The sequence below is a fragment of the Rhincodon typus genome, chromosome 3 (assembly GCF_021869965.1).
Source record: "Rhincodon typus isolate 14 chromosome 3, sRhiTyp1.1, whole genome shotgun sequence".
Classification (NCBI taxonomy): Eukaryota; Metazoa; Chordata; class Chondrichthyes; order Orectolobiformes; family Rhincodontidae; genus Rhincodon; species Rhincodon typus.
This window is the reverse complement of record NC_063334.1, coordinates 101,780,648-101,800,491: the sequence shown is the minus strand read 5'-3', so window position 1 is coordinate 101,800,491 and position 19,844 is coordinate 101,780,648. Positions and strand designations below refer to the sequence as shown.

The 19,844-nt window shown below is 42.5% G+C and overlaps 1 protein-coding gene and 1 long non-coding RNA gene across 3 annotated transcripts in view; both read left to right on the top strand.

Moving 5' to 3' along the window:
- The window catches only part of mrps36 (mitochondrial ribosomal protein S36), a 94,017-nt gene that overhangs the window by 2,517 nt on the left and 71,656 nt on the right, over positions 1–19,844 (top strand). The gene's annotated exons all lie outside the window — the stretch shown is intronic.
- On the top strand, positions 7,679–17,496 carry LOC109935080. 2 transcript variants are annotated; one of them, XR_007266157.1, is made up of 4 exons: positions 7,679–7,830; positions 9,205–9,446; positions 11,197–11,273; positions 17,409–17,496. It is a non-coding gene; the product is annotated as an uncharacterized LOC109935080 (long non-coding RNA). The 2 variants fall into 2 exon arrangements; XR_007266158.1 differs by having other exon boundaries at positions 17,406–17,496.

The window sequence follows — 19,844 nt, the reverse complement described above, 5'->3', positions numbered from 1 at the left end:
GTCCTAAATCTGCTTGCCCTTATTTTGAGGCTATGTCCCCTAGTTCTAGTTTCGACCGCCAGCAAAAACAACTTCCCTGCTTCTATCTTATCTATTCCCTTCATAATTTTATATGTTTCTATAAGATCCTCCCTCATTCTTCTAAATTCCAATGAGCATAGCCCCAGTATACTCAAGTTCTCCTCATAAGCCAACCCTCTCAATTCCTGAATCAACCTAGTGAACCTCCTCTGTACCACCTCCAGAGCCAGTACGTCCTTTCTCAAGTAAGGACACCAAAACTGTACACAGTACACCAGGTATGGCCTCACCCGCACCCTCTATAGCTGCAGCATAACCTCCCTATTTTTAAACTCAATCCCTCCAGTAATGAAGGAAAATATTCAATTTACCTTATTAATTACCTGCTGCACATGCAAACCAACTTTTTGTGATTCATGCACAAGGACACCCAAGCCCCTCTGCCTTACAGAAATTCACCAAACATCCTCAGACAGCACCTTCCAAACCCACGACCACTTTCATTTAGAAGGACAAGGGTAGCAGACATATGGGAACACTACCACCTTCAAGTTCTCCTCCAAACCACTCACCATCCTGACTTGGAAATATATTGCCGTTCCTTCACTGTCACTGATCAAAATCCTGGAATTCCATCCCTAATGAGATTGTGTGCCAACCACAGCAGGTGGACTGCAGCAGTTCAAGAAGGCAGTTCATCACCACCTTCTCACGGGCAACTAGGGCCAGGCAATAAATGCTGGCCAGCCAGCGATGCCCACATCCTACAAATGAAAAAATTTTAAAAAAGCATGCTTGAACTTTTCCCCATTTAAATAATAGCCCATTTTCCTGTTATTCCTACCAAAATGGATGATCTCACATTTACCGACATCACACTCCATCTGCCAGACCCTTGCCCACTCACTTAACCTACCTATATCCCTCTACAGACTTTCAGTGTCCTCCGCACACCTTGCTCTTCCGCTCAACTTAATGTCATCTGCAAACTATGACACATTACACTTGGTCCCCAACTCTAAATCATTTATGTAAATTGTAAACAATTGCAGTTCCAACACTGAGCCCTGAGGCACACCACTAGCTATTGATCACCAACCAGAAAAACACCCATTCATCCCCACTCGTTGCTTTACGTTAGCTAACTAATCTTCTATCAACACTAATACATTACCCTTAACTCTGCTCACCTTTACCTTGTGCAGCAGCCTTTTGTGCGTCACCTGGACGAATGCCTTCTGGAAATCCAGATGCACCACATTCATCAGTTCCCTGTTGTCCACAGTGCTCATAATATTCTCAAAGAATTCCAGTAAGTTAGTTAAACATGATCTAACTTTTATGAACCCACGTTGCGTTTACCCGATAGGACAATTTCTATCCAGATGTCTGTTTTTGCCTTGATTATAGATTCAAGCATTATCCCCACTACAGAAGTTAACGTGCCAATAGTTACTCACCTTTCATTTACCTCCTTTTTAAACAATGGTGTCACATTTGCTGTTTTCCAATCTGCCAGAAACACCCCAACGTCCAGCGAATTTTGGTAAATTACTGCGAGCTCATTTGCTATTTCCCCTGCAATCTCTTTTAATACTCTGGGATGTATTCCATCGGGGCCAGGAGACGTGTCTACATTTAGCCCCATTAGCTTGCCCAACACCACCTCTTTAACGATAATGTCAATAAATGTGGACCTAGAAAAGCACAGCCAGTCAGACAGCATCCGAGGAGCCGGAAAGTCAATGTTTCGGACCAAAACCCTTTGTCAGGACTAGTACAAGTGTTTGGCATACTTACAGTTTTGATGTCTGATAGGGTAGAGAAAAAACATTTGTTGAGGGTGTGGATCATCCTGAGGACAAACAACAGTAAAGGTCCCCTGCAGGTCTGGGAAAGAGAAACTCTGAGCTGGGGCAGGGCTGACTGTAGGGAGAGGTGTCAACACAGGGCTGCAAGCATTCTGCAGGGAGAACCATTTCTGGAGGGCCTGGAGGTGCTGCAGATAACAGTTGTCATGGTTGGGTCCAAATTGAGATGGTCTGAACATTATTTGGAGTCCATGGGGGATTGGCCGGATGCGTAGACAGGCACCGAGGAAGAAGACGTGGCTGTAGTGGTGGGATTACTTCAGAATGTGGTCGAAGAGCTTCAGGGCAGAGGAGATAGCCAGGGGGTTGCAGTGGGAGAGAGCATTCTTCGGAGAGAGGAGAAAACTTCAAGGTGAGCATCTTTAGAAGAGACTTCGCAGTATGGTTTTCAGCGACTTGAAGACAGTAAGGACTGCAGATGCTGGAAGCTAGAGTCAATAAATGTGGAGCTGGAAAAGCACAGCCTGTCAGACAGCATCCGAGGAGCAGGAAAGTCAACATTTCAGGCCGTAACCCTTCATGAGGACTCGACGAAGAGGTTCAACCCAAAACAATGACTTACCTGCTCCTCGGATGCTGTCAGACCGGTTGTGCTTTTCCAGCTCCACATTTATTGACTCTAGCTTCTAGCCTTTGTCATCCTGACTGTCTCCAAGTCCTTAGTGATAATGGTCGTTTCAAAACCTCACCTCCATGGCCTCCTTGTCATCAATTATTGGCATGTTACTTGCGTCTTCCACTGTGTAGACCAACACATAATGCCTGTTCAACACCTCTGCCATTTTCTCATTTCCCATTATTAAATCCCTCTTCTCATCCTCTAAGGGACCATTGTTTACCTTAGCCACTTTTTCTCATTTTATATATTTGTAGAAACGTTTGCTATCTGTTTTTATATTCTGAGCTAGTTTACTCTCATAATCCATCTTACCTTTCTTTGTAGCATTTCTCGTGGCTTTCTGTTGATCTTTAAAGATTTCCCAATCCCCTTGTTTCCCACTAATCTTTGCCACTTTGTATACATTAGCTTTCAATTTGTTACTCTCCTTTTCTTCCTTAGTTATCCATGGGTGATTATCCCTTCTCCTACTATCCTTCCTTTTCAATGGCATATACTTTTGTTGAGCGCTCAAAATTCGCTATAAAAGTCCTCCACTGTTCCTCAATTGTACAACATCTAGTCTTGACTCCCAGTTTACCTTAGCCAATTCCTCCCTCATCCCATTGTACTCTCTTTTGTTTAAACACAAAACACTGGTGTTGGATTTTAACTTCCCGCTCTCCATCTGTATTTTAAATTCAACTATACCGTGATTGTTCCTTCCAGGAGGATCCCTAACTGTGAGATCATTAATTATTCCTGCCTTATTACACTGGACCAGATCTAGGATAGCTTGTTCCCTTGTAGGGTCCATCATATACTGTTCAAGGAAACTATCGCAGATACGTTCTATGAACTCCTCCAAGGCTGCCTTGACTGACTTAGTTTGACTAATCAATATGTTGTTTAAAATCCCAAATGATAATTGCCATACCATTTTTACATGCATCGGTTATTTCTTCGTACATTGCCCGCCCCACTGTGATGTTATTATTTGGTAGCCTATAGACTATGCCTATTAGTGACATTTTCCCTTTACTATTTGTAATTTCCACCCTCATTGATCCAACCTTTTTCTCCATAGAACCTATAACATCCCTCACTACTGCCCCGATGTCATCCTTAGATATCAGAGCTACACCACCTCCCTTTCCTTTCTGATGTGTCCTTCCAAATAGTCCGATACCCCTGGATATTTAACTCCCAGTTGTGAACACACTGCAACCATGTCTCTGTAATGATCGCTAAATTATACCCGTTTGCAGTGATTTGTGCCATCAACAGATTTACCTTGTTTCTAATGCTGTGACCATTCAGCTAAAGTGCCCTTATGCTAGTTTTTATATCTTCTTTTTGAATGCTAACAAAGAACCTTTGTTTTTAAACACTCACTTTTTCTGTCACTATGTGGTATCCACTTATCTTAGTGCTTTACAGCTCAGCTGCTTCTTCCTTTTTATTTACTATCTTCTCTTTTTCCTTAAGCCCTCACCCACTCTAGCCTCTCGTTAGGGAGATAGGAACCTATCAACATCCTAGGAGATACCATTAACCAGAAACTGAACTAAACTTGTATAAATACTGTTGCTACAAAAGTAAATCAGAGGCTAGGAATCTGCAGCAAGCAACTCACCTCCAGACTCCCTAAAATTCTGTCCACTTATAAGGCACAAGTCAGGAATGTGATGAAATACTCCCACTTGTCTGGATGAGTGCATCTCCAACAACAACAACAAAGAAGCTTTACACCACCCAGGACAAAGCAGCCCACTTGATTGGCACCACATCCAGAAACAATCACTCCCTCTGTCACTGACATTCAGTAACAGCAGCATGCACATCTATAAAATGCACTGCAGAAATTCACCAATGCTTCTTAGGCAGCATTTTCCTAATCCATGACCAGTATCATCTCGTGGGACAAGGACAGCATGGGAACATTGCCCTTCAAGTTCCCCTCCAAGCCAGTCAGCATCCTAACTTGAAAATATATTGACGTTCCTTAAGTATCACTGGGTTAAATCCTGGAACCTCCCCTCCTAAATAGCATTATGGGCTTATCTGCACCAATGGACTACAGTAGCTCAAGAGACAGATGAGCTCCAATTTCTCAAGGGCAACGGGGATGGGTGAAAATCCTGGCCCAATCAGCAATGCCCATATCTCACGAATGAATAATAAGAAAATTAACCCTGTTCTATGACAATGAATGTTACATTTTACTAAGTTCTACTGAAGTCATGATCAAAATTAGCTACATCAGAAATCCTGCATCATAAGACATTAAGTTGAAGTTAGAACTGAAGGAAATGAAAATTTTTCTGTTGACCAGCAAAACAAGGTGACACAGTGGATTTTTCCCCACCAACTGATAGGTGGTGCCTCTCTCTGTACTCTATCCACTTATGCAATAGTACCCCCTAGTAATCAGAATTAGACATTTGCTTCCTTAGCAAAGGTGTTCTTCAATTTCTTTAAAGATAACTTGTTAACAATTTGCTTGACCAGGCCTGACATAAATCATTAAGGTGTCTTAATTTACAGCTGGCAATCATTTACCACCTTCTAACCCAGGTTTAACGGAGGCTGCAGTAGCCATATTGATCTGTGCACCCACCTATGGACTCACCCTGAGTGGAACAGAGTCATCCTTGTCTGCGAGGGACCGTCGATGAGGTGACCCCCTTAGCAACTATTCATTCTCCTCGGTTGACCGTTATCTACTCCTTTGTCAGTCCAACTGTTCTCTCTTTTTAGGCTCTATCTCACCTATCATTTACTCCTTAGCCCCCCACCCATCCCACTACCCTATCTTCTGCATAAAAACCAATACTTTCCTAGCTATCATCAGTTCTGAAGAAGTCACTGGACCTGAAACATTAACTCTGATTTCTCTCCACAGATGCTGCCAGACCTGCTGAGATTTTCCAGCAACGTTTGTTTTTGTTTCTGACTTCCAGCATCTGCAGTTCTGTCAGTTTTGATTAAAGCAATTCCACTGTCCCTGATCAGAACGATCATGCCGTTTCAAGAATATTTCTACATTTCACGCAAGTAGCCTTCTGTTAACACATCACAAGGACGAGTTTATTTTTTTTAAATGCTTATTCTTTTATTTTGGTTCTTTTGCTCCTCTACTCTTTCTTTGGTCACCTTTTGAAAATCGGTTGTCTTTAACTGAGACTATTATTTATTATTTTACCAATTGAGTAAATTCACAGAACATTAACAAGGTAACACATTAGCATTCGCTTCCCTACACCATTATCCATGCACCTTTACACCACACGTATGGTGCAATTTGGAGGATGCAGTGTAAGAATCAAGTGTGGCTTGGTCACAGAGGCACCACTCCAAATATTTCTGCGCTCAACAAAACTCAGGGTCTCTTCTTCCTTTGAAATTGCTGGAGGATGGGAGAAGGTGGTTTATGCACCAATAATGGCAAAAGCCATTGTATATTTCTGCAACATTCTCACGCCACATGTCCGAATTGACAGCACGATTAAACAAACATCTGGCGCTCATCGCCCCAGCTCTTAAGACCTGGAGGAGGACAAGCAGCATCCGAGAACAAATCCCAAAGGGGTAACACAGGAACGTCAACTTTCCTGCTCCTCTGATGCTGCCTGGCCTACTGTGTTCCTCCAGCTCTACACTGTTATCTCTGACTCCAGCACCTGCAGTTCTTACTGTCTCTGAGTAAGTTAAAATCCCAAAGGGGAACTGACGAAACTCCAACCTAATCATTCCAATTCATAAAGGGGAGAGAGGAAGAAATTTGAGATAACAAGGTGTAGAGCTGGATGAACACAGCAGGCCAAGCAGCATCAGAGGAGCAGGAAAGCTGACATTTTGGGTCTAGACCCTTCTTCAGAAATGGGGGAGGGGAAGGGGATTCTGAAATAAATAGGGAGAGAGGGTGAGGCGGATACAAGATGGATAAAGGAGAAGATAGGTGGAGAGGAAACAGGTCAAAAAGGCAGGGGTGGAGCCAGTAAAGGTGAGTGTAGGTGGTGAGTTAGGGAGGGGACAGGTCAAGGGAGAAGGATGAGGCTAGTAGGTAGGAGATGGGGGTGGGGCTTGAGGTGGGAGGAGGGGATAGGTGGGAGGAAGGACCAGTTAGGGAGGCAGGGACAAGCTCGGCTGGTTTTGAGATGCGGTTGGGGGAGGGGAGATTTTGAAGCTTGTGAAGTCCACATTGATACCATTGGGGTGCAGGGTTCCCAAGCGAAATATGAGGTGCTGTTCCTGCAACCTTCGGGTGGCATCGTTGTGGCACTGCAGGAGGCCCAGGATGGACATGTCGTCTAAGGAGTGGGAGGGGGAGTTGAAATGGTTCACGACTGGGAGGTGCAGTTGTTTGTCGTGAACCGAGCGTAGGTGTTCCACAAAGCGGTCCCCAAGCCTCCGCTTGGTTTCCCCAGTGTAGAGGAGGCCACAACGGGAACAGCGGATACAGTATACCACATTAGCAGATGTGCAGGTGAAGATCTGTTTGATGTGGAAGGTCTTCTTGGGGCCTGGGATAGGGGTGAGGGTGGAGGTGTAGCACTTCCTGCGGTTGCAAGGAAAAGTGCCCGGTGTGGTGGAGCTGGAGGGGAGTGTGGAGCGGACAAGGGAGTCACGGAGAGAGTGGTCCCTCCGGAAAGCAGGTAAGGGTGGGGAAGGGAAAATGTCTTTGGTGGTGGGGTCGGATTGCAGATAGCGGAAGTATCGGAGGATGATGCATTGGATCCGGAGGTTGGTGGGGTGGGAAGAAATTTGCCCGGTTAATCATCTTATACCCAATGATCGCCTACTCAATTCAAGAAAGTGAACTAGTCTCTTACTCCATCTTCTTGTCCTTCTCCCGGTATTCAGCTTCGCTCACACAAGCAAGCGCAACTTTTCAACAGCCGTTAATTCTGGTCCCGCCCATCCACGACGTGATCGGACTGTTGGTTGGTCGATTCTGACTTCTGAGATAACAAGGTGTAGAGCTGGATCAGGCGGGTCTAGACCCCCAGCTCTACACCTTGTTATCTCAGATTTTCCAGTATCTGCAGTTCCTACTATCTCCGGTTCTGACTTCTGTTTGGTTCTTGGACTCGTCGATCATAATACACCTACTCAATCGAGTGCAGCTGACATCGTCGGACGCGGCGCTCGTTCGATTACTCAGGTCTAACCATTCCGGTCAGTTCAATTTGAAGCGGGAGCAGTTTGAACAGAGCGGCTGGAGTTGAGTGAAGGTGGTCATTGGGCTCTGGTCAGGACCGGGGCCGGCTTCCACTCGGGCTACAACATGAGCTAATCATCAGGAAAACGACTTATTCCGCTGTCGCGCGAACCGAGGTCTGGGAGCTGGGGATGGAGAAGTCTCTAAATTGTGAAGGTTTTTTTTTGCAGAAGAGCTCCCTGTCATTCGGTGAACTTTGCAAACTGGCAAGCAGAAGTTAGAGAATGCTGGAAACCAGGGGATTAAACTTGGAGGGTTATGAAAACAGCAAACCGACCCCCCCACCTCCTCCGTACAGAATGCTTGTTTATTTTCCAGGGTTCAATTATATTTGAAACGCGAATCTCTCTAAACTGTCACTCACAGGCCAGCCGTGTATTACCAGTATTTCCCAGTTTCTAAAATGCAGAATTGGCGCATGTGCTAGCCGTTAGTGTTGCAAACGATGTCAAGTTTTTGGTATTTCAGAAATATGGTCGGTCTCTCTCTCTCTCTCTCTCTCTCCCCCTCCCCCCTAGTTTCTGGTATGACTGCATCAGCTGCTTTTATCTAGCCGTTCTTCTTGTACCAGACGGTTAAGAGCAGAAAGTGTTAACTGATCTCATAAGTAGCTCTGCCCATCAGGATATAAGGGACTCCAGCTCTACAGTCTGCTGTACCAGCCTCCAGTATATATTCTTAACGCCAACAGCATATAATGAAAATAGTAATGTGTATTTTCTCAAGTTGAGCCTGATGCCTCTCAGACAATCATGTATTTTGATGTAATATAACTAGTTATTAAGTAAATGTAATAAGTGTTTACTGTCTAATCAAGATAGAGCCTATCTTCTACCTGAGGTATTGTATGGGCATCCTTTGCATCAGTAACCTGACTAATGCCAGCAAGAAGGATTGATGGTGGTGAATCTAACCAAGATATCCCACGTGGTTCTGGCCAAAAGAATCAATTTATGATGTGCTGGCATACAATATTGGAATTCATAAGAAATTACTTCTTACATTGTCATATTTAGAAATAAAAGTCAATTAGTTCTGTTTTATTTAATTAGCAATGATTAGTGCTGGCATTAATACATTTTGATGCAGTGCATGATAGTGTTAAGGAGTAGTTAAAATATCTGTTGCAAGTACTCCTCCCAATTTTTAGGCACCAATAATCACCTCTTCAATTACTTTTTAAATTCTTGAACCTTCTGAGACCAATGAAGCTGGGATTGTTTCCTAGGATGGAGAAGGTAAGGGAAGATTTAATACTATGTGCTTCATCTTCCAATATGACCAGTAGGCAGGCAAAAATTAACTCTACATGAACAGCATCTAACTTAGTACAAATGTTAGAGTATCTCTATAGACTGAATTAAACAGTCTTTAGAGCCACACAATTTTAGTGCTCTGTTTATCACTGCAACTGACCCTCAGCAACCCATTACATAAATTTCAATGCTCAATAAGGAATTTATGTAAATTTTAGTCTGTTGTTTTTGTAGGTTAGTTGATCAGAGTACCACATTATGGTTCCTACTCCTAGAACAAATAAAGTTCAAGAAGTAGATGGCACTCCATGCCATGGGTGCAGGAACCTCCAAAGAGGAGTAAAAATACAATCTCGGCAACTCTTTGTAAACAGATTGGAAAGCATGGAGACTCCTAATCTGAAAGGCAGGACTGCTTTTATTCCACGGCAGCGATTGGTGACTCCCCTGATTTCGAACACATTGAATCATCTAATGTAAGTATTGCAATTAACTATGGAAAATCAATCAAAAAGCCTAGCTGTTTGCTGAATGTTCTTGCTGATCTCTTAAATATTTTATTGCATTTGTATAGAGTTTTTTTTTATCACATTCAAAACCTCTCAAACTCTGAATAAATTGCTTTCTGCACTGCACTTACTGTTTATATGGGGAACCTATTGTCCTTAAGCATGTCTAAATTTTACAAAAACATTCATATCAATGTGTGCTTTGCATGTATTAGTTAACAACAATATTTACCTGCAAGATATTGGCATTGCTCCCTTTTTATTTATGTAGGATATAACATTGAATTCTAAAAAGGCTTTCAGTAGCACCTTCCAAATCTGGACAAGAGCAGCAGTAAAATCGCTCTCTTGAGTTTTTCCTCTCAACTTTTCCATTCTTCCCTCATAGTGCAATTCTTTTTCTCCAGCGCTAGAATGTTTCAGTAATCAGAACAAGAGACGCAACTCATGATGTTGTCTAACCAGAGAACTGTTAGTGCAGTTTGATTGAAACTTTTGCCACTTGTACTCCATTTCAGTCATGTAGTTTTGATGTTGGATTTAGTCATTACTACTTTGCAATGGTTCAGTAAGGTTAGCATTGAGTTTACTGAGACTGCTCTTTTAGGTATACCTGTACCGTTCAGCATCATTAGTGCCTTTTTTTTCTTTTCCATACACAATCATTTTACATTTGTTTGCTTGAAAATTCACCTGTTATATTTCTCTCCACATCTCTATATTGTCCATCTCAATCTGACTTGAGCTGTCTTCCCTGAATCTACTGCATCTATTTTGGTTCCAGCTGCATGTTTGAGCATTTGTATTAAGGTAACAAGTCAATTAGTAAGTTTGACAGCCTAACAGTCGGTGCTGAGAGATCCATTCAGTACAACCGTCACCCCAATATCAATCCACTAATGCGTGCTCGTTCTTTTTTTTTTACCCACCAGTCATTTAACAATTTACATTTCCCAGGATTTTACATGAATGACCACAGCTTTGAATTTAGTAAACAGCCTTTTGTGTGGGTCTTCCTCAAATGTTTTAGAAGCTTGGGTGCATCAGAAATTTTAGATTGGCAGGTGATCTTGCTGTCCATTATTAACTAGGTCACAGATAATACTCGTGTTTCCTGGTTAGGATAATCAGTTCTTTTTATTTTATATGGAGTAGAAGATAGAACGGGTTTGCATAGACCACTGGCCTGTAATCCAGGAGAGTAGACTAAATGGGAGTTACTTAAAATTAATGTCATGTCTAACAAGGGAAATCTCACTTCTTCATTGCTTCTCTTGTGCCAATCTTCTGCCCTTTATCTATACAGCTGCACACCATTTCTATCCACTGTATGTAGCCTGTGCCCTTGAAATGATTTGGTAAGAGTCGTAGGACTGATTTTTCTCTTGAAGAAGGGAAATTAGCAGTAATGGATTGATCACTAGTTTAGCATCTAGCTTAAAAAAAATTGCAACCAACCAACGCACTGCACTTGTTGCCGTCACCATGGATGAAGGTTAAAATCGATCCTGATATCTTTTTACATTTTTATAATAAGAATGCGATAAAGGATCGCTAGACTTGAACCATTAAGAGTGTATACAGAAAATAGATGCTGCCAGACTTGCTGTGATGTTTCTCTAACACTCTCTTTTTTGACACAGTTCCAGCATCTATAGTTCTTTGTTTATTTTGTAAAATTAGTCACTTTTTCTTTTCTTCAATGTTCTTTGTATAGCTCTAGTGTTGAAAACAGCCAAAGAAAGTCAGAGAAACCAGTCAGCCCAAATCTTGAGATGCTTAGAATGACACCAGGTATGTTGGTTGTTTGATAAAATCTTACTACTTCAGATCCGATGTCACAAAGTAGAAGGTCCTTGTTATTTTCTTAAATTATTGTAGAGTTTAGAAGAATGAAATATGAAACAAAAGATTATTTGGGGTGCTTGATGGGTAAATGTTGAGAGGTTCTTTTTTTTCCCTTCGTGGGAAAATCTGCGAACCTAGGGCATAATCTTAGAATGTGGGGTCATCCAATTAGGACAGGAAAATAGTGAATCTCTGGAATCCTTTTACAATTGAGAGCTGTCAAGGCTGGGTTTCTAAGTATATTCAAGGCTGAAATAGATTTTTAATCAGTGAGGGGATCAAGGACTATGGGGAAAAGGCAAGAAAGTGGAGTTGAGGGCTATCCGATCACTGGTCTTAATGAATAATGGAGCAGGCTTGATGGGTTGAGTGGCCTACTGCTTCTGTGTCTTATGGTCTGTACATCCAGGTAGTGAAGGTTGGCACCAAAGCCAACCTTTTAAAGCCTTTAAGTATTTATTTAGAGATCTATATTACAAATATCAATTTCTCACTCCCCACTCTTTTAGTCTGTTCCTTTTTGCATTTCTCTTGATCCAACCAGCAAATTTCCAATATAGAGAAAGCTGGTGCTCATTAATACGTGAAGAAGAACAAAAACTTTTAACTAATTTACTGAAAGTAATATTTCCAGAAATGATGTTGCATTCCATCCCCTCTGAGGCCCAGTGGTCATAGAAGGTGTCAAGGGAATCTGGGTGGATGATTTCTCTAATGAATCTGTTCGGAGTTATGACGTATCTCTGGAGCAGGTGGAACTTGAATCTGGACCACCTTGCCAAGGGTAGGACACTATCGCTGGACGTTAGCTGGGTACAGAAGAGACTTTTGGGCCAAACAACTTCTACTTGCCATTATTAATGGCCAACCCTGAATTGAACCAGAGAGACCCACAAGGACTTCCTTCAATATACCCATTTCCATCTGCAACTGGTGATCATACATCAGTGTGACATTGAAACAAATTGAAATTCAGGAGCAATTTCTTCACCTCTGATAGTGAAGCAAGAACTATAACCATGAACATCCTTACTTTGATATGAAGTATGGATTCCTCCAGGCACATAAATTGCAGGTGTGCTGGGACACTCTGCAATTAATTGTTTAGTCAATTTGGTGAACTGTCATGTATAACTCTTGCCATGTCAAACCTGTTTTTTTGAAAAGGGAGACCTCCCAACAGTAACCTCCACGACCTCTGCATGGCAGAGTAGGAATGCCATAGTACATGCAGACAGCTGATTGAAGCAGTAGAGTGTGCTAATCCCTGTATAAGAACATTTTCCGTGCAGCATAGAATGGAACAGAGTAGATTTCCAAATGATAGTTCCAGTTGTGAGGCCGACACACCAAAGGAGGTTTCTGCTCCCTGATGAGAACACTTCCAAACTGGTGTGAACACACCTGAACCACTTGACGCGGAGTGCAGTTGAGATTGATCATCAATTTTCACATTCTTGATAGTTTTGGCTGTTAGCCGATGCTACTGAAAAATGTATGCAAGTTCTTCTAGCAACAACTATCCTACTCTTCTGCCATCCAGTTCACCCTGACTTTGGTATACGAATATATAATGATGGAGGTTTCCTGAGCAACTGCTTCAAGAGGATTGTCACCACTCCAAATGGTAGGGAGTTTCAACTGGAGGTAACCATGTTCCAGACCCTGATAAAAGACAAGAAGCTCCTGCCAAGGGGCCTGAAGACCAAGCACTAAGTTTACAAACTAGAGCTGTGTGTCATAATTGAGGCGGTGCAATTGATGGAAGTTGGCTGTAGTCATGGACCACTAAGCCAACATCTACTCTGGGTCTGACACGGTTGTAGGCACAGGGTTTCACAGGACACCGCTTGTAGACTCATATGTGGATATGTATCGCATGCCCTGCGGGGTTAACCTGTAGGCTCTTGTATCACATCTCCTTTCCCTGGAGACACTTACTGACCACCACCACCCGCCACCCCCCCCACCGTCTGTCAACTGCAGAGATTCTGGTCACCAATAGCATGGCAGAGGATTCGGATATGGAAAATATGCAGGGTGGGAGGGGTGATGGCATAAGCATCAACTGCTTTGGTTGATTCAGTAAACCAAGGGATATGAATGATTTTATTTCCATCTTCGAAAAACCATGGTGCCACACATCATCAAACAGCCAGAGACTTGGGAAGTGGCCCCTGGTGTTGTGTCCTGAAGGCTTCATCTATATCATTCCTCCTGCATTACCTACATAAATACATGGCTAGAAATGGATGATGTGCCAAAGGCTGGTCTCATCAAAGCTAAGCAGGTCTGATACTCTTCGTAACCTTGCCTCCACAAGTATTCCAAAGTGTTGAGAGGAACGAGTTCAGCTGGATATAGTACAGGAACTCTGAGGTAAAAATCTGCTGCATGAGCCCTGTCTTGAGAACTCATTATTCCAGCTGCTCATCCTTCAGAAAGGGCACAGCCTTTCTATATATCTTTGAGACAGTTATAAAGGCTGACAACCATAGACACAGCCACAGCCACAATACCCCATGCCTTTTTTTGTAATTTAAGATGAATGGTGATAAGGCTGCGAAAGCAGTGGAGTTGGAGGCAGCCATTTGATTTATAGGCCACTGCAGAATTGTGAAAGTGGAGTCGCCGTTGAAGGTTTCTAAGTAACACTCACTCAGTCTTGGACTTGATGCTTCTGATGACAGCCTTTTTCTGTACAGAATGGCATTGAAAAGGATAATGTGCATTTCTTCCCCCTGCCCTAAGCAGTTCTGCACAAGCAAAGTTGTGGCGTAATCCAAAGACCAAACTGATGCTATGAGGACAAAGTTCAAATCCCGCCACTGAATAAAGATTTGGAGTTAAAAATCTAATTTCTATAATGATGACTGTGAAATCATGTCATTTTCTTAAAAAAAAATCTGGTTCACTAATGTCCTTTAGTGAAGGCAATCAACTTTTCTGGTATGTGATTCTGTACCCATCCTGGTTTCTGAAATGGCCCTAGAAAACCACTCAGTTCAGGGCAATTAGGGATTTTTACCAGTGACATCCACATCCTGTGAAAGAAAAAAGGAGAATAAAATGTTCTTAAAATATAACACAATTGGACCTCAGGTTGTTTTAGAAATGTAGAAAAAAAGATGCGGGAGTAAGCCATTTGGCCCTTCAAGCCTGCATCACCATTAATTATGATCATGGCTTATTGTGCATTTCAGTAACCCATTCCCGTTTTCTCTTCGTGCCCCTTAATCCCTTTAGTCACAAGAGCCACGTCCAGCTGCCTCTAGATTATATCTGACGAACTGGTCCCAACAACTTTCTGTGGTAAAGAATTCCACAGGTTCAAAACTGAGTGAAGATATTGTTCCTTATCTCAATCCTGAATGGCTCAACCTTATTCTCACTGTGACCCCTAGTTCTGGACTTTCCCAACATCGCAAACATTCTTCCTGTATCTAGCCTGTCCAGTCCCATCAGTATTTTGTATGTTTCTACGAGATCCCCTCCTCATTCTTCTAAATTCCTGTGAGTACAAGCCCAGTCGATCCAGTTTTTCTCCATAAGTCAGTCCTGTCATCCTGAGAATCAGTGTGGTGAGCCTTCGCTGGGCTTCCTCAATTGCAAGAATGTCCTTCCTCACACTAGAGTACTAGAGCTGTACAACATGGAAACAGACCCTTCAGTCCAAGTCATCCATGCTGACTGGATATCCTAAATAAATCTAATCCTATTTGCCTGCTTTTGGCCCATATCCCTCTAAACCCTTCCTACTCATATACACATCCAGATGCCATTTAAATGCTGTAATCCTACCAGCTGCCTCCACTTCCTCTGGCAGTTCATTCCATGCACAAACCACCCTCTGCAAGAAAAAGTTGCCCCTTAGGTCCCTTTTAAATCTTTCCCCTCTCAGCTTAAACCGATACCCTCTAGTTTTGGACTCCCCTACCCTGAGGAAAGTACCTTGTCTATTTACCCTATCCGTGCCCTTCATGATTTTATAAACCTCCATAAGGTCACCCCTCAGCCTCTGCTCTAGGGAAAATAGCATCATCCTATACAGCCTCTCAGGAGACCAAAACTGCACACAATACTCAAGGTGTGGCCTCACCAAGGCCCTGTATAACTGCAGCAAGACATCCCTACTTCTATACTCAAATCCTCTTGCTATGAAGACCAATGTGCCATTAGCTTACCTCACTGCCTGCTGCACCTGCATACCAATCTTCAGCGACTGTTCCACCATAAGACCCAAGTCTCATTGCACCTCACCTTTTTCTAAACTGCCACCATTCAAATTATAATCTGCCTTCCTGTCTTTGTGACCAAAGTGGATAACCTCACATTTGTCCATATTATATTGTATTTGCCCACTCAGCCGGCATGTCCGAGTCAACCTGTAAATTCTTAGCACCCTCCTCACAGCACGTACTGTCACCCGGCTTAGTGTCGTCTGCAAATTTGGAGATAATGCATTCAATTCCTTTGTCCAAATCAACCACTTCCTCTGGCAGCTCATCCCAAACACGCATCACCCTTTGCGTGGAAAAAGTTGCCCCTTACGTCCCTTTTAAATCTTTCCCCTCTCAGCTTAAACCGATACCCTCTAGTTTTGGACTCCCCTACCCTGGGGAAAATACCTTGTCTATTTACCCTATCCGTGCCCTTCATGATTTTATAAACCTCCATAAGGTCACCCCTCAGCCTCTGACAGGGGAAATAACCCCAGCCTATCTAGCCTCTCCCTATAGCGCAAACCATCCAACCCTGGCAACATTCTTGTAAATTTCTTCTGAACCATTTCAAGTTTCACCACATCTTTCCTACAGCAGGGAGACCAGAATTGTATGCAGTATTCCAAAAGTAGCCTAACCAATGTCCTGTACAGCTGCAACATGACCTCTCAACTCCTGTACTCCATGCACTGACCAATAAAGGCAAACATACCAAAGAGCACCTTCACTATCCTGTCTGCCTGGGACTCCACTTTCAAGAAACTATGGACCTGTGGTGCTTATGGCATGTGTCTATACATCTTACGAAATACTGAAAAACTGAATGTTCTACCAAAAAAGTTCACTAAAGATACATTCTGGATTCAGAGAAAAATCAACTGTAAATGGTGAATTGGAAGGGAACCCAAATCATTATTAAAGGTCTGGTGGGATCTTTAACTACGAGTTAAAATGTTTCTTTCATTTCATTGTCTATTTAAAGGCTGGCTTTGAGGGAACAGTGCTGTATCAGGCTCCCTGTTAAGTTCGGTCTTGTGCTGTCCTTCATACATGTTGAGTAGAAGCAGTGTTGGTGAATCCAGCAGCAGCTCCCAAGAATCATTAGAATGACGGATCTCCATGATTAATTGTTCGTACAAAGGAATGTTACATTGATGTCACTAAATGAAATCAAAAGTGAAAGTACCCTTTTGGCATCGTTCACAGTTCTAACATACTACAATACTTTATAAATGTTTCAAAGATTCTGCTTTTCTTGTTTGGCTGCATTTTAGATGCTGACTTTACAGCAAACATCAAGCAATTGGAACTTATCCCTACTGTTTAATCGATGCTACTTCAGTGCATCTGATAATCACTGGAATTCCTACAGTGTGGAAGCAGGCCATTTGGCCCATCGCATCCACACCGACCTTTGAGGAGCATCCCACCCAGACCCACCCCCTGCATTTCCCACCCTAGACACTATGGGCAATTTAGCATGACCTAACCTGCACATCTTTGGACTGAGAGAGGAAACTGAAGCACCTGGAGAAAACCCGCACGGGAGAACGTGCAAACTCCACACAGACAGTCGACCGAGGCCGGTATCAAACCCAGGTCCCTGGCACTGTGAGGCAGCAGTGCTAACCACTGAGCCACCATGCCTTGTTCACTTTAGCTGACATGAACTGTCAGGGTTGTATTTACTCATCAAGCCAGACCCCCTTTATGATTTTGGCTAAATTAATCTACAATATAATAAAAACTCTCAAACTGTTTTAAGAAGCAGATGTATAGCTGTTTGCAGTTACAGAATTCTAGCATATAAAGTAAAATTATAAGCTTTTTTAACTTACTTGCACATTTGATGAAGCAGGCCTTCAACAGAAACAAAAGATTTTACAAGAAAAGCATCTGAAGGCAAAATCCTCATTGGACAAGATTCCTGTAGGAGGCGGAGTAAGTGTTTATATCTGCTCTGAATGCTTTTCCTTGTGTCAGATAATGTCCTAAACTTTGCTGAGAACACAGTGTACTTGTTAATGAGACATCTATGCAAGCTTTGCATTTCATTTTGTTCTACGAGTGGGTAACGGGTGCATTTGTGTTTATACTAAGAGTCTTACTCTTGTCAAAATAAAATTGAAGTAACTAAATTAACAAAAACAAACCAAAGAATTTTTTAAAATTTATTTCCGGGGATATGACCATTGCTGATTGGTCTAGCACTTATTACCTATCCCTAATTGCCCTTGAGAAGCTGCTATTGACTTTTTTTAAACCACTGAAGTGTATTTATTGTAGGTGCACCTACAATGCTGCTGGGGAGAAAGCTTTAGGGTTTTGACCCAGTGATAGTGAAGGAACAGTGATGAAAGATCTAAATCAGGATGGTGAATGGCTTGGAGAGGAACTTGCAGCTGTTGGTGTTCCAATAAATTTTCTGCCCTTGTCCTTCAAGATGGAAGTGTTTATGGAACTGGAGGATGCAATGGAATTGGAGGGTGCTAAGGAGCCTAAGTGATTTTTGTTTTTAAACAGTGCATCTTCTAGATGATACACGCTGGTGCTACTGAGCCTCACTGGCAGAAGGAGTGATGTTTGTAGATTAGGTGTCTATTAAGTGGGCTGCTTTATCCTAGATGTTTTCAAGCTTCTTTCAAGTTACTCATCTCCTGTATTCTTAGCCTCTGACCTGCTCTTGTAGCCATTGTTTATATAGTGAGTCCAATACAGTTTCTGGTCAATGGTAATAGTGAGGGATTCAGTGATGGTAATGCCGTTATAACTTCAAGGGATGATGGTTAGTTACTGTTTTGTTTCAGACTTGAGTGACACGAATGTTACTTGCTACTTTTCAACTCAAACCTTGGTATTGACGCATCTTACTGCATTTGAGATGAACTGTTTCAATATCTGACTGTTTACAAAGGGCATCAAACTTTATGCAATCATAAGTGAATATCCCCATTTCTGACTTTTATGAAAGTCATCGATGAAGCCATTGACAAACTTGAGCTGTGATGACTGACCTCCAACAACTACAACAATCATTTATTGCATTAGATATGACTTCAACCAGTGGAGAGTTTCCAGAACACAAACAGAAAATGCTGGAAAAAGTGAGCAGGTCTGGCAGCACCTGTGGAGAGAGAAACAACATGAATGTTTCGACTCAAAAGAATCAATTCTGAAGAAGAGTCTGCTGGTTTCTCTACAATTTTGTTGTTTGAGATTTCCTGCATCTACAGTATTTTGCTTCCTGCTTTTACTTTTCGATGGAGAGTTTCTCCTGACTCCTATTACCTTAGTTTTGCCAGGGCTCCTTAATATCACAGTTGATCAAATGCAGCCTTGATGTCAAGGGCAGTTACTCTCCCTTCATCTCTGGAATTCGGCTGTTTGTCCATGTTTGAACCAAAGCTGTAAAGAGGACGGAGCTGAATGGCCCTGGTGACACCCAAATTGAGCATTGCTGATGTCCCCTTCCATTATTTTGCTGATGATTTAAGCTTAGGCTGCTGTGATGATAATTTGACAGATTTATATTTGTCCTGCTTTTTTGTTTACTTGACTTCCCTGAGCAATTTTCCATATGAAGGGGAGGCGATGGCCTAGTGGTATTATCGCTGGACTGTTAATCCAGACACCCAGATAATGTTCTGGCGACCTGGGTTCGAATCCCACCATGGCAGATGGTGGAATTTAAGTTCAATAAAATATCTGGAGTTAAGAATCTATTAATTAAGACTGTGAATCCATTGCCAAATGTCAAGAAAAACCCATCTGGTTCATTAACGTCCTTTAGAGAAGGAAACTGCCATCCTTACCTGGTCTGGCCTACATGTGACTCCAGACCCACAGCAATGTGGGTTACTCTTAGCTGCCCTCTGGACAATTAGGGATGGGCAATAAATGCTGCCTAGCCAGCGACGTTCTCATCCCATGAATAAAGATTTTTTTAAAAATATTGCCAGGTAAATACCGTTGGTGTAGTTGTACTGGAACATCTTGGCCTTGGACACAGGAAATTTGAGCACAAGATCTCCACACTATTGCTGGCTTAATGTAGGATCCATAGCCTTGACAGTAACTAGTGCCTTGAGCCATTTTTTTTATCAAGTGGAGTGAACCAAACTAACCAAAATTATTTCGGAGATAGTAGGAACTGCAGATGCTGGAGAATCTGAGATAACAAGGTGTAGAGCTGGATGAACACAGCAGGCCAAGCAGCATCAGAGGAGCAGGAAGGCTGACGTTTCGGGAAAAGGGTCTAGGCCCGAAACGTCAGCCTTCCTGCTCGGCCTGCTGT